The sequence below is a fragment of the Protopterus annectens genome, chromosome 4.part1 (genome assembly GCF_019279795.1).
Source record: "Protopterus annectens isolate FY-2018-M chromosome 4.part1, PAN1.0, whole genome shotgun sequence".
In the NCBI taxonomy this organism is placed as follows: Eukaryota; Metazoa; Chordata; order Ceratodontiformes; family Protopteridae; genus Protopterus; species Protopterus annectens.
In genome coordinates, this window is record NC_056734.1 from 757195553 (window position 1) to 757210672 (window position 15120).

At 41.4% G+C, this 15120-nt stretch overlaps 1 protein-coding gene across 1 annotated transcript in view; it reads left to right on the top strand.

Moving 5' to 3' along the window:
• CCDC150 (coiled-coil domain containing 150) overlaps positions 1–15120 on the top strand; it is a 2807665-nt gene that overhangs the window by 2073074 nt on the left and 719471 nt on the right. The window lies entirely within an intron of this gene.

Consider the following 15120-nt stretch of genomic DNA (forward strand, 5'->3'; position numbering starts at 1 on the left):
AGCTCACCTGAGACTGCAAGGATTCTGAGTATTTTCATATCTAGACAACTGGCTCATTACAGCTCCAACCAGGCATCAACTCATATATGCAAGAGACCAGGTTATCCAGACTTGGTCTCATATGGGAATAAACATAAACTAAAGATCTCATCTGGAACTGACTCAGAGTTTAGAGTTTATAGGAGCAATTCTCAGTACAAAGACAACCATTGCTTCCATTCCATTACTAAGGGGTCAGACTATAAGACTTGAAGTCAAAAGATAATCAACAGCACCTCAATTTTGGCCCTACTGGTCCTTCAAGCTCTGAGATAAATAGCAGCAGCAATAACGTTGGTACCACTAGCCTGGTTTTATATGAGAATTATGCAATGGATGTTAGCTGCTCAGTGATCGATTCTTTATCAACCTATGTTGTACAAGATAAGAATCAGCCACATTTCCTAGAGTGATCTAAAATCATGGAGTCATTCAAACCAGGTTCTACAAGCTCTTCCATTCATTCCCCCTCAGCCCAGTGCCATAGTGAACATGGAACATGGACACTTCACAGCTTGGGTGGGGGGAGTATTATATGGGGAAGAAAGTCCAAGTCACCTGGTCTCCCCAATGAGGCCACATTGCATATAAATGTCCTAGAGATGAGAGCAGTGCTCTTAGCGTTGCATGCATTTCAGAGTGTTCTCCATTTGGGGACAATTCAGTACAGTCGGACAACATGTCAGCCGTCTGGTACATCAACAAACAGGGAGGAACTAGATCCTACCCATTGTGTTGAGAAGCTGTCAGAGTGTGGCTGTGGGCGATCTCTTCCAACCACTTTTTCTTAGCAATGCACATTCCGGAGAAATCCAGTGTGATAGCAAACAAATCGAGCAGGTGCATTCTTTTACCCCATGAATGGTCCTTCAGCAAGAAAATTGTGGACAAGATCTTCCGTCAGTGGGGCCATCCTTGCTGCAATCTATTTGCTTCCCCCCTGAAGAACAAGTGCAGCAGCTATTTTGCTCTAATCCCCCCAGAGGGGGAATCGCTGAGGAATGCTCTGCTTCACGATTGCCCGGTCTTCTGTATGCATATCCCCCATTCCTTTAATTCCTAAATTCCTTTAGAAAGCTTACAGGTTGAAGAGCAAAGTCATCCTTATTGCTCCATATTAACTTCAACAGATTTGGTTTCCCTTTCTTTGGCCTCACCTGATTCAACCACCTTGGTTTCTTGATCCATCTCTGGACTTTGTCTCACCCGACAGACATGTATATCCAGATATGGCAAACCTCAGGCTGACTGTCTGGCTTCTCCAGTTCCACTGATTACCAGACAACCAATGCTGTCTTCCCCGTCCATCATATTTTAATGTCTTCCCACAAACCTTACACCAGGAAACTATATGCCAGCAAATGGGAAATATTTGTTTTTTGGGCTCAAAAATATAACATTGAACCTTTTACAGCTCCCATACATTTTATATTGGATTTTTTATTACATCGCTTTGATGAAGGAGCTAGTTCTTCTTTAGTTAGAATCCATTTAGCAGTGATATCAGATTTTCATGTTGGGATAAATGGTTCATCTGTAGCTTCTCATAAGTTAAGCAAAACATTTTTAAGAGGAATATTACTCTTAAGGCCTCCTTTTTCTGAGATCCAAGCATTATCCTCAGAAACCCTATACTTGATTTTTCATAGGGATAGAGTAACTTTACTTTCCAATACGTCATTTCTTCCAAAAGTGGTGTCAGAGTCCAGTATTAATCAATCTAGTAATTTGCCTGTGCAAAGCAAAGATATGACAAATAAAGAATTTTCCTCTACTACTTTTAGGAAGCCAACATACTCGAACACCCTTCTTCAATTTGAAAGTGGACACCCCTTACACCAAACGAGATCCATAGTTAAGGGACAAGGGGTGAGACTTGCTCGTATGATAAGTAATTTGGATGAATTTTACAAAGAAAGGGATGTTTTATTGGGTATGTTGCTGAAGAGAGGTTATCCAATGCACTTTGTGAAACCTTTATTGGACAAAGTGACCCGTAAGAGAATTGAGGGCCACTTCTTTCCATTATTAGGTTTTGATACATCTGTAAGGGGCACACTATTTGGTAACAGTGAACTGACAACTCGTAATAGTAGTAATTTCAGCAATGCTTTGATTTTGTCTTACAACCCACAATTCCCACTGATTAGAGACATATTGGCAAAAATTGGTTTATATTAACAAGCGATGAGCTTACTAGTGCCAGATTGGGTGAAGCCCCAATGGTAGTGTACAAAAAGGATACAAGTTTGAAAAACATATTAGAGAAAAATAAAGATAGGAAGAACAAAACTGACAGGGGTAGGATGACAAAATGTGGACATTGTACCCAATGCAAGTATATTTTGGAGGGGGACCAAGTTCACATTGCAAACTATGGATGGGTGAATTACAATCAGAAAAACAACTGTGGTACAAAATGTAGTATACATTGGTGTTTGCCAGACGTGTTCAGTATACTACATAAGAAAAACCAAGAATGCCTTTAGAACACGTGTATATCAACATATTTATGATATAGGGAAGGCAAACACTAAAAATGCATTGGCCAAACACATCTCTAATTTTCCAGATCACCATTTTAAGTTTTCGGTGTTGGAATATGTGGAGATGGATGAAAGGGGTGGCCCATTGGACTTATTTTTTGAGTATAAAGAACTGCATTGGCAGCTGAGCGTTAATGCCACATGTTTTCCAGGTCTTAATGAAATAGCATTCCTCAGCAGCTATTTAAAACTAAAAGCACTCTATTATTTTTAACATCTTTCAAAAAATGATGATTTAATGCATGAATTAATAGTATTATTTGATGTCATTTAAAAAATACACATACACTAAACTGTTTTTTTATTTGTCACTTTGTGTGTGTGTGTGTGTGTGTATATATATATATATATATATATATATATATATATATATATACATATATATGTATAGTTAAATTAATGTATATTCATATGATGAAATTTTATAGTTTTTTTTATAAAGTAAGATAGTACATTATATGGTTTGCTAATGTGCTATTATTATATTGGAGTCTGTCTTTTTAAATGAGAGTACATCTTAATTAGGTATGTTAATGAGTTTAACTAGGGTATATAATGTGTTTCTTTTATGATTACATCACTCTGAAGAAGTCAACTGTAATTTTGACGAAAACGCTTAATAAATTTCATCTTCTTGTATCTTGTTTGCTCTGGTGCTTTCACAAGTTATCTATCTATTCTAAACACCTTCCTGGTGGTACCAAAATTCAGAATGCTCACACTGCAGCAGCTTCTCCCTATGCTGTCCACAGATGCCTGGTTAGCCACTCTAGACCTCAAAGAGGCCTGTCTGCATATCCCAATCGGAGAGTCTTGCAGAAAATATCTACGTTTCAGAGCAGGATCTATGCATTATCAGTTCTTTGCACTTCCCTTTGGCTTATCCACTCCTCCCAGAGTTTTCAGAAAATGTCTGGCTCCAGCCATTGCTTTTTGCAGACAAAGAAATATTCTAATTTACCCTTACTTAGACAACTGCCTGATTCAGGCAGTCAGTCAGGAAAAGCTGTTACAGCACCTGACATTTGTAAAGGACCTACTAACCTCACTGGGGTACATTATCAACGAGAAGAAATCCAAATTAGTCCCCAGTCAAAAAATTATATTCCTGGGAGCAAGCCTGGACACAGCATCCCATATGGCATTTCTAACTCCAGAAAAACAAGCCTATCTGACAAGCTACTTCTCTCAACTGGCCACCAGAACCCTGTTATTTGCAAGGAAAATCCTGCAAGCACTAGGGTTCAGGGCCTCCTGCATTCTACTAATTCCATATGCCAGACTGCATATGAAGAAACTTCAGTGGTGCTTAAAAAGCCTTTGGGGTCAACATTCTCAGGACCTGGAAACTATTATACCTATGATACCCTGTCTAAGGAAAGACTTTCTTTGGTGGTAGCAGCATGCAACCACAACAAGGGACTTCTCTTTTCACAACCCCACGCTGCCCAGATCCTAACCACAGATGCATCAGACTATGCTCACCTGGATGGCAGGTGCATTCAGGGACACTGGAGCCCAAATCAAATCCATCTGCACATCAACCAAAAAGAGATGCTAGCACACTCTGACAGCTTTCAGATCCCTGCTCTCTCCAGGCCCTCTACTAATCAAAACTGACACAACCACAGTAATGTGGTACATCAACAGGCAGGGGGGTACCCACACTTACCCACTGTGCAGGCTGGCCATGACCCTTTGGAACACGGCCTCAGCCATGCATATTCATCTGCAAGCTCAATTCCTGCAGGTGACCAATACTCTCTGGCAGACAACTTAATCAGAAATCTCCTGGACCCACACGAGTGGCAATTAAACCACAACATCTTCAACCTTGTGACCCAAAAATGGGGTACCCCAAAAGTGGACCTATTTGCCTCCCCCTACAACGACCAGCTCAGCAAATATTGCACCAGGGAACCTCACAGCAAGGGCTGGAAAGTGGATGCCCTATCCTTCCAGTGGACAAACCTCTCAATCTATGCATTTCCCCCTCTATCTCTTCTTACTAGAGTATTACTCAAAATAAGGGAGGAAGGACCAAGGGCAATCCTGATTGCCCCAGACTGGCCACACCAACACTGGTACCCACTACTGCGCAGTCTGTCCACGTTGCCTCCGTGGCACCTCCCCCAGATTCCAACTCTCCTGACTCAGCAGGAGGGAGAGTTCTTGCATCCACAGTTGCAGACCCTGAACCTAGCAGCCTGTCTTATTCCTTGACTTCTCTTACAATGGCCAGCCTAAACAAACAAGTCCTGAATGTCATACTTGAAGCCAGATGACCCAGTACTAGAAAATCCTATGCTGACAAGTGGAAAAAGTATAGTTCCTGGACCCAGCACAGCCCTCCTTACCTCTCATCCTGGATTACCTAGCAGAATTACTCCACAGGGGCCTATCCTTCTCTTCCATTAATATCCATGCCTCTACTATCTCTGCGCATTACAGCACTGAACCACCTCTCTTCTCACCCCCTCTCATCAAGCATTTCCTGAAAGGGGCTAACAACTTAAGGCAACCAAGAAAAGCCCCTTCCCCTGCTTGGGACCTTAACTTTGTGTAGGAAAAGCTCACAGCCCCCCCCCCCCTTGAGCCTGCAAGCTTCAGCATAGTTAAAGTTCCTCTCTTGGAAAACAGCCTGCTTCTGGCCATCAATTCAGCTTGAAGAGTGTCTGAGCTAAAAGTACTTATGGCTGTGGAACCTTTCATCATTTTTCATGCTGACAGGGTCTCCCTCAGTGCTAACCCAAACTTCATGCCTAAGGCGGTGTCCAGTTTGGCTCTCAACCAATCCATTCATTTGCCCACCTTTTTCCCTGCACCTCAAAATAAGGTGGAAAGGATCCTGCACTCTTTAGTTGTGCACAGACAGCTCAGATTCTACCTGGATAGGACTAAGCCCTTTAGGATATCTGACAAGTTAATAGTCAGCTTTGCACCAGGGGCAGAGGGCAAAGCCATATCAAAACAAACCATTTCCAAATGGATAGCACACTGCATCCATTTCTGTTACAAACACCATGGGAAACCACCCCCACAGGGGGTCAGAACACATACTACTAGGGCAACTTCAACCACTACAGCCTTTCTCAGAGGGGTCCCCTACCAGGGACATCCTGGAAGCTGCAACATGGAGTTCTGTTCATACCTTCATTAAGCATTACCACCTGCATATCTTTTCAAAATCCAGGGCAGGCTTTGCAAACACAGTCCTGCAGGGCATACTAGCCATCCCCAACTCTTCTTGACTACCTCCACCTGTTTCTCAGCTTTGGAAATCAACCCAAGTGTGATGATTGCATCAGTGAAACACGAAGAACATAGTACAGTTGTGAACACTTACCATAAATGTAGATGTTCGAGTGTATTCACTGTTGCAGTCCTGGTTTCTCACCCTCCAGCCCCCTTGTCTTTCTCTCTTTTCCTCACCCTTACAGGGCTATTGGTATGTACTTTCTACTGGTGGTATTACTCCACCATAACTTACCTCCCTTTTGGGGGCTCCTGACATTTGGGTCAAGTAAAACTGATGGAATGGTATCAGTTGCCTGTTTTTACACCACTGACAACCTGACATCAGTCCTGGAGCGACAGCAACCGACACAGAAATACTAAGCCTCTGGTATTCGAACCGATTGAGGGCTACCCCTGGCAGGATAACCCCAGTGTGATGACTGCAACAGTGAATGCACTCTAACATCTACATTTATGGTTAGTGTACACAACTGTACTTTTTATATATATATATATATATATATATATATCAATAAAACATATGTGTGTGTGTGTGTGTATATACACACATATATATATATATATATATATATGTGTGTGTGTGTGTGTGTGTGTGTGTGTGTGTACAAGACTTCAGATACAGTTTCTCCATAATAATTATGATCATTTTCATTTTTCACTTTCCTAAGCAGCAAAAAAAGATGTGAGTTAATTGGGGTTATTGCATTATGGTTAAGGGCGAAGTTCAAGAGTTCCTGGTTGCCACGAGCTTTAGCAACAGCCTAGTCCGATCCAATGAATCAGATCTGAACCCATCCGTTGAGCAAGAATGAAAATGGACAACACACATGGAACATTATGGTGAGTATGTAACTTCTTTTTTCATTCTCTGTAATGCCAGCTTAATTCCTAATTGACCCGGGCGTTCTTCTATTGGCTAAATCAACTGGTACTTCTCAGTATATAAGTGCTTCATTTTTTAAGTTGTAGGAGTGATATATTTCCCTACAATATAGTCAGGCTTAACATAGGATCTGATGTCATTTTCATTCATTCCTCAACATATGGGACTCTGATTCAGTCCTCAGATCCGACTCATTTAATCTCTTTCGATTTTTGGATCCAACTCTTGAGTGCCTCCCTTTACCCCTAATGCCCCTTACTTCCCAGATTACCTCAGATCTTGTTTGCCACTCTAACACTTCATTCTGGATTGTGTTCTCTCAAGCTCTATGGTGCCTTGTTAGGTATTGTGAGTAAAAACGGAATGTATTTTTTCTATTTCTCCTATTTCTTATTTTTTATCTATTTAGCTATTCCCCTCTTTACTCTTTCTTTTACCTTCGTGGATATGGATACCATTTAGGTAATTTTTTGTACCATTGTCCGTCTGTCATTCTGTACCTCTTGAGGTATTCTTTCTACTATTGTTTGTAGATAATCTTTATTTTTTTCATTTTTTCCTTCTTTGCCAAAAAAAAAAATCTCTGTATGCAGCAACGTTTAGATTTTCTCTCTTTTCGTTACTTTAGTTAGCTTTTCTTTAGTTGTTGGTATTGCTGACAAGCATACTGGGTTTAAGAAGTGCACTTCCTGTGGCCATATGATACCCAATTTTGATGCCCACAGGGAATGCGTATATTGTTTAGGCCCTTCTCATTTGCAGGTGCCTTGCAAGATGTATGCCAGCTTTAATTTGAGGGCAGTTAGCGACAGGCGAAATAAGTTGGTCCTGAATGGCCTTTTGCCACCTTTTTCCTCCACTACTGCTTCTACTTGTGGGGCTCAAACCACTTCAAAAAGCAAAGATCATCTGAGCCCAGAGAACACAGGAAGTGCTCTCCTACATGGTCTCCTGGACCTTCTCTGAGTTCGGAGCCACCCTCCAAAGTCAAAAAAGTGTCTGAGCCGACTACTTCAGATCCGACAACCTCTGCAGTTAATTCTCCTCAGATCCCAGATTTGCTCTAGAGCCTCTGTCTGCTAGACTTAGGTCTCCATTTTTACAGGAGACTCCCAGGAAGTCGTCCCACCCTTTTTCCCCCATCTTACTCAATCAGGTCTTCCCAAAGTCTTTCCAAGACTGATGTGGACAGGATGATGAGGAAATTCCTTAGAGCACAAATCCAGATAGGGTTTTGCAGGCTCCATCTCCCATCAGATCCATGAGCCTTCAGCCACCTTCACACCCAATAATAACTCTTCCTCTGATCCATCCCATAGTTTCAGAGTCATTAGATCGAAGAGCACCTAGAGTTGAAGTGTCATATCCAACAATACCACCTTCTTCTTTGACTTCAGTAGTTTCCCTGACTCAGTCAGTGCCTATCTCCACTGAGCAGGACAAGTCTCAGAGCTGAATCATTAGTGCCAGGTCTGGGGGGGGGGTTTGACCCCAATTCCAAGGTTTTCTGAGCCTTCGCTTCCCCTTGGAGCCTCGGCACTCGACAGCTCAGGTCCTTCTCCCTCCTTGGAGGGTAGATCTGGGAGGGGTGGACAACTGGCTGAGCCAAGAGCTTCTCTCCGGTAAGGTTGGTTTCTGCTTCTCCTGGACACTGTACCTTTGAGGTAGTGTAGAGGGTTTTCCCACATCCCAGGGAATCTTCTTCTGTCACTTTTTTTGCATCATTCACCTGCTTCCCCAACAGATTTGAGCTGTAAGTCTCATCACCCTTCTCCACAAGGACAGCTTCCAGACAGTTCCTGTTCAGGACCTCCCCGTCTCTTAAAGTGCCTATCCAGAATATCCTGCTGAAGATGTCCACCAGAAGAGAACGTGCAAGAGGAGGCACTTAGATTCCCCTCAGGAATCTTTAACCAGGGACACTGATTTTGATGAGGGGGAAGTGTCCCTAGGTCCCCAGCTGGGGATGTCTCCTTCTGAGACATTTTAGAGATCTTGTGCCAAAAATGTTGTTTGGCCTCCCAAAGCCCTTCCCAACAGGAATCTCTGTTCCTGTAAGCCTTCATTTCTAGTCTATGTCCTGAATTACCCTCCCCCCCAGGTGGATGACATTATACACCTGGTCTCCCGACAGGCGTGGAAAGAACCGGACACCGTGGAGCCTATCCCCTGAAGATCAGACAAGACTCTTGGGTTCCCAAAGACTGGCAGTTTTGGAGTAAAGGAATCCCAGTAGATGCTACGGCTGTGGCAGCAGCCACCAAAAAGGAACTTAGTCGAACCGAGTTCCTGTGTCCGCTATCTTAATAGAGAGTCTGCAGCATTGGATATATTTGGAAAGTGTATTTACACTTTGACGATCCAGTTCAACGAGCTTTGTCATGAACACCCATTTATCTTTCTTCACCCGAAAGCCTCACTGACCACGAATGCCTCCCATGTGGGGTGGGGAGGCATTTCTTGGGATGGATTGTTCAGGGTACATGGTCCCCAGAAGAGACCAATTTGCATATCAATGTCTTTGAGGTGAGAGCTGTCCTGTTAGCATTGCAGGCCTTTCAGAACTCTCTCTAGGTATGACTGTTATCCAGACAGACAGTATGTCAGTGGTATGGGACATCTGCAAACAGAAGAGAACCAGATCTTATTCTCTTTGCCTAAAAGCAGTGAGAGTCGTCTGGCAGTAGGTGATCTCCTCCAACCACTTTCTTGCAGCAATGCACATTCCAGGGAAATCCAGCGTCATAGCTGACGTGCTCATCAGAACCTTCCTGATGCCACATGAGTGGTCTGTCAATCCTGTAGTGACGGAAATTATTTTTCATCACTGGGGTCAACCTTGCTCTGGCCTCTTTGGCTGTTCCTTCAACAACAAGTGCAGCAGGTTCTTTTCCCTAAGGAATCACCAAGAGATGCTCTTGTCCATGTTTGGCCCCCCGGTCTCATGTATGTTTATCCTCCCCTTCCCTTAATACCCATATTTCTCCAGAAAGCACAGTGGTTGAAGAGCAAGGTAATCCTCATTGCTCCCTTCTGGCCTTGGCAGGTGTGGTTCCCATTTCTGTGGTCTCATCTTCTTTGTCTACCTTGGACTCCAGACCTCAGTTTGGATCTACTTTTGCACCCATCAGGAATGATTCATCCAGAAATTCAAGGCATCAAGTTAACCACATGGTTTCTCCAATTCCAATGATGGCTAGACAGTCCAGGCTTACCTATCCAGTTCATCAGATTTTATCCTCATTTCAAAAACCTTCTACCAGAAAGATTTATAAGAGTAAATGGAAGAGATTTTCATATTGAGTGGAACAAAGAAAGCTGGATCTCTTTACAGCTCTGATTCCTGCTGTATTAGATTTTCTGGGCTTCAGTTTTTCAGGGTGGTGCCAGTTTCTCCATTGTCAAAGTCCAGCTTGCCACCATCTCTAATTACCACATAGGACATAATGCATCCCCCCTAGTTTCTTCTAAAATTTGCAAGGCTTTTGTAAATGTTACTCTTCTGCTTAAACCTCAAGTAAGAGACCATACTCCACCCTGGGGTGTTACTGTTTTATTATAAACTTTAATGCAGTCCCCCTTTGAACCTTTGGCAAAGTCAAACCTAAAAGTTCTGTCTTGGAAAACAATTTTCTTGTTGTCATTATGTCTGCAAGACGAGTTTCTGAACTCCAAGCACCCTCTTCAAGACTGCCTTGTTTGATATTTCACAAAGACAAAGTGACCTTGCGTACAAATCCTTCCTTCCTGCCAAAAGCTGTTCCTGAATCAAACATAAATCAAGTAATCAATTTTCCAGTATTCTTTCCAAAATTTGACAATAAGGGAGAATACATGCTACATCTTTTAGATGTACATAAACAGCTTTTTTTTGCCTGCATAGTACAAAAGGATTTCAAAAAAACTGATCAACTGTTTGTTTCCTTTGCTAAAAACAGATTGAGAAAACCAGTATCTAAAGTTACCTTAGCTAAATGGATAACAGATTGCATTTCTGTTCTATATTGTTTAAGAGCATTGTCCTTAGCTAAATCTCCAAAGGCTCATTTGACTATATCAGTGGCTACATCATCTGCCTTTTGAGCCAGAGCTTCAATTGATGATATTTGTGCTGCAGCCACTTAGTCCAGTTCTCATACCTTTATTGCTCATTACAAGTTGGATGTCATAGCCAGAAACATGTCTGCTTTTGGCTCAGCGGTTCTTGTGAATATCCTTCCATGAGGGCCACCCAAGATTATTGCTGCTGGGGACTCTGTCCCATATGTTAAGGAATGAATGAAAATGACAAAATACAATATTAAAGTTATGTACTCACCATAACTATGCATCTATGATGTCCCTCTTCATTCTTCCTCAACTCCTCACCTTCCTTCCCCCTGTCCTCATTCTTTGGTAGTGACCTGATGAGGTATATGGGAATCATTGTTCCCAGTTTGAGCCCGTATTCTGTCTCTATTCTGTTTTTTGTTGTTATTATAATTTTTATTACAAGTATTTATGCTTTCAAGCATATTTAGCATCAGCAAACTCAATCTGAGGTAATCTGGCAAGCAAGGGGCATTATAGATAAAGGGAAGAGTTCAAGACTCAGATCCAAGAATCTTAAGCCATTAGCCAAGTCAGATCCGAGGATTGAATCCGAGACCCATACATTGAGGAAGAATGAAAATAGATAACACAACAAATGTATAGTTATGTTGAGTACATAACATTCATTTTCTAAGGCTGATCTGTTTGATCTGAAAGCATGCCCATGCTTATGTATCACATCTGCTCCTATCTGATTTCAAATCGTTCACAACTAGACTAGAAAATGTTTTAGAGAGCTGTCTGGGACTGTGTAAGGTTCCTTACAATTCCATTTTTTGTAAATAGGCAATATGATTCCCTGTTTCTAAGATTTTATGTCTAAATTGCTATACCATTGTTTCTGCCCTGTTCTTTTCAGGTTCATCTTGTATTGCCTTCCAATTACCAACAGGACCTGGTGCTTTATTTTCCTTCTGATGTCTAATATAGGGTAATATTCATAGTCCAGCCCTTCACATTTTCATAGTGGTAATCTGTGAAGAGCGGCAGTACATGGTTATGCAAATTATGTCTTTCAGGATGACTACAGAAATATGAAAGCATTTTGTTAAACATGTTTTATTGTCGCAAAAGCCTTACATGCTTAAGGCATAAGCGATAGAGGCACAGTTAATATGCAGATAAGGGGTATTACACATTTGCATACTGGTAGAATTCATTGAGATGAATCTAAAAGGACCTAATTTGCATACTAAACATGTAAATTATCCTGAACCTATGCCAGTAAGCAATTTACCATGAGAATATGAAGTTGCGAAAGGAAGGGAAAAAGGAATGGGTACTGCAATACATTTTAAAAGGAGGTACAATTATTGACTTAAAAAAATATATATATTGTATTTTAGTGCTTCTGCATACCTGGGCAGACTACTGAAGGGATCATTGGGGAAATTATTTATTTTGGTGTCAGTGAATTGTTTATGCAAATATGGATATATTGCTGAAGGCGATCGTTGGGTGTAATGTTTCATTTTGGAGTCAGTGAAGTGCTTGTGCAGACATAGACAAACTACTGAAGGGGTCATTGGGGGAAGTATTTCATTTTGGTCAGTGAAGTGCCTGTGTAGACATGGTTAGACTGCTGAAGGTGTCGTTGGGGGAAATGTTTCATTTTGGTGATTGTGCATACTTGAAACTACTGAAGGGATTGGTGAGAGAAATGTTTCATTTTGGTGTTTGTGCATTCTTGGTCAAACTACTGAAGGGATCACTGGAGGAAATGTTTTATTTTGGTGTTGTGTGTACTTGGTGGAACTACTGAAGAGATTGGTGGGGAGATGCTTCATTTTGGTGTTGTACATACTTGGTGAAACTAGTGAAGGACTTGGGAAAAATGTTTCATTTTAGTGCTTGTGCATACTTAGTGAAACTATTGAAGGGATCACTTGGGGAATGTTTCATTTTGGTGCTTTGGCATACTGAAGGGATTGCTGTGCGAAATGTTTCATTTTAGTGCTTGTAAATACTTGGAGATTTACTGAAGGGATTTCTGGGGGAAATGTTTCATTTTGGTGCTTCTGCATACATTGACTACTGAAGGGATCGCTTTGGAAATGTTTCATTTTGGTGCTTGTGCAAACTTAGTTACACTACTAAAAGAATCGCTGGGGGAAATGTTTCCTTTTGGTGCTTGCATGTACCTGATAAAACTATTGAAGGGTTGCTTGAGGAAATGTTTCATTTTGGTATTTGTGCATACTTGGACATACTACCAAAGGGATTGCTAGGGAAAAGTCTTTCATTTTGGTGCTTGTGCATATTTGGATACTGCTGAAGGGTTGGGTGGGGGAAATGCTTCAATTTGGTGCTTGTGCATACTTGGTGAAACTACTAAAGGGGTCAGTGGGGGAAATATTTCAGTTTGGTGCTTGAGCATACATGGTTAAAGTAATGAAGGGATCAGTAGTAGAAGTGCATCATTTTCGTGCTTGTGCATACTTGGTTAAACGACTGAAGGGATTGCTTGGGCAAATGTTTCATTTTGATGCTTCTGCATACTTGGACGTACTACTGAAGGGAATCGCTGGGGGAAATGTTTCATTTTGGTGCTTGTGTATTCTTGGACATACTACTGAAGGGATTGCTGGAGGGGAAATAATTTGTGTGTGTGTCAGGGAGGTGCTTGTGCACAGTTGGACGAAGCTACTGAAGGGATGGCTGAGAACAAGTTTGTGGATTGCAACTCAGATATCCAAGTTGAAGCATCGCTTTCAACAATGGATGTGCGTACTTTGCAAATATTGGACTATGAATGACTAAAACACCTCATTAGCATACCACTTTACATAATTTCTTATGTGCATCTCATTATACTTAAGGCATTTCACAATAGCGTAAATGGCCTCTATGAATCCAGCTTTTGATGCTCTAATTTGTAAACTTTAGGAATACCCCTATTGCATTTGAGCAATACATATAATACAGCCATAGCCTGTAGCCTTTTTTGTGATTGTGATTTTTTGCATTTTTTAGACACACCATTTATTTTGTTTTTTCTTGCCCTTAATTGTATATTTTGCTGTTACTTCTACTCTAAGATTCTCTAGAAATTATTTAAGCCACAATTTCACACCAATCAAGGGGTCTCCTGAGCTTTAACAATTCCTGTATAAAGGGCCACCAGTGTCCAAAGTTTTTGAATATCCTTCCTCTCTGCTAATTTCAGTACCTCAATCTTTTTTCCATAGTCATTTCTTTCATTTTACCAGAGGCCTATAGCTATTCATTTTCTCTTTCATTTCTAAGTAGTTACTTCTTTCTTTTTCAGACAAGCTCATATACTTTTATGATCTATCCATTCCATGTGTGTGGGTGTGTGAGTGTGTGCATTCCCCATCAAACCAATTTTCACCTACTTTCTTCCTTGCAGTTCTTGTCCCTCCAGGCCACTGTGTAATTATTGTAAAAGGTTCCACAAGGAAATGCATTTTTAACGGTCCCTCAGCTTGCTGATCTTCAGTCCCTCACTCTTTTTTGTAAATGCTGTAACAAGTTTGCTCTTCCTTTTACAGTCTTTTAAACTCAATTTAGTCTGCTTCTCACAATATTTATAATTGTTTTCCCCATTATTTATCTCCATTACTGTATTTCAAGGACATAGCCGCGGTGGTGCAGCCATTAGCATTGTGCCCTCACAGCAAGATGTTCTTCGGTTCGATTCTCGGCTGGAGTGCCTTCTGTGCGGAGTCTGCATGTCTACCCTGCGGTCAAGTGAGTTTTAAAGACATGCATTAGGTCCGTGTGTGTGTGTGTGTGTGTGTGTGTGTGTGTGTGTGTGTGTGTGTGTGTGTGTGTGTGCGTGTGCATGTGCATGCCTGCCTGCCTTCTGTGAAGGTTGGTTGCTGGACTGGCAACTCGACAACCTAAAAACCCCACTGTCCATCACTCTGCGGACTGGTGATCCACTGTGGCGAACCCTAACGGGAGAAGCTGAAATGCATTGCTTTTTTACTGTATTTCAAGGACATGCTAATATGGGTATGGTCACTTTCTGTACTGATTTTAATGTTGCGTTATAACCATTGTTAGTTTGGGGGGAAATTATGATATAATTACTGATGAAACACTGTTGCCCATATGAGTAGAGCTAATATAATTAACAGGAACACCTGAGACATTAGATATATGCAGAGCAGGTAAATCTATATCATTCAATATTAAACCACCCACTTTCATTTATCACTTTAGCTCAGATTTCTGTCCAGTCTGCCTGTTTAACATTACACTGTAGTCACTGAAAGAGCTAGTTGTGGCATTAAAGTTTCTGGTTAATAAGAGCTTATAATCCTTTTCATATGACCT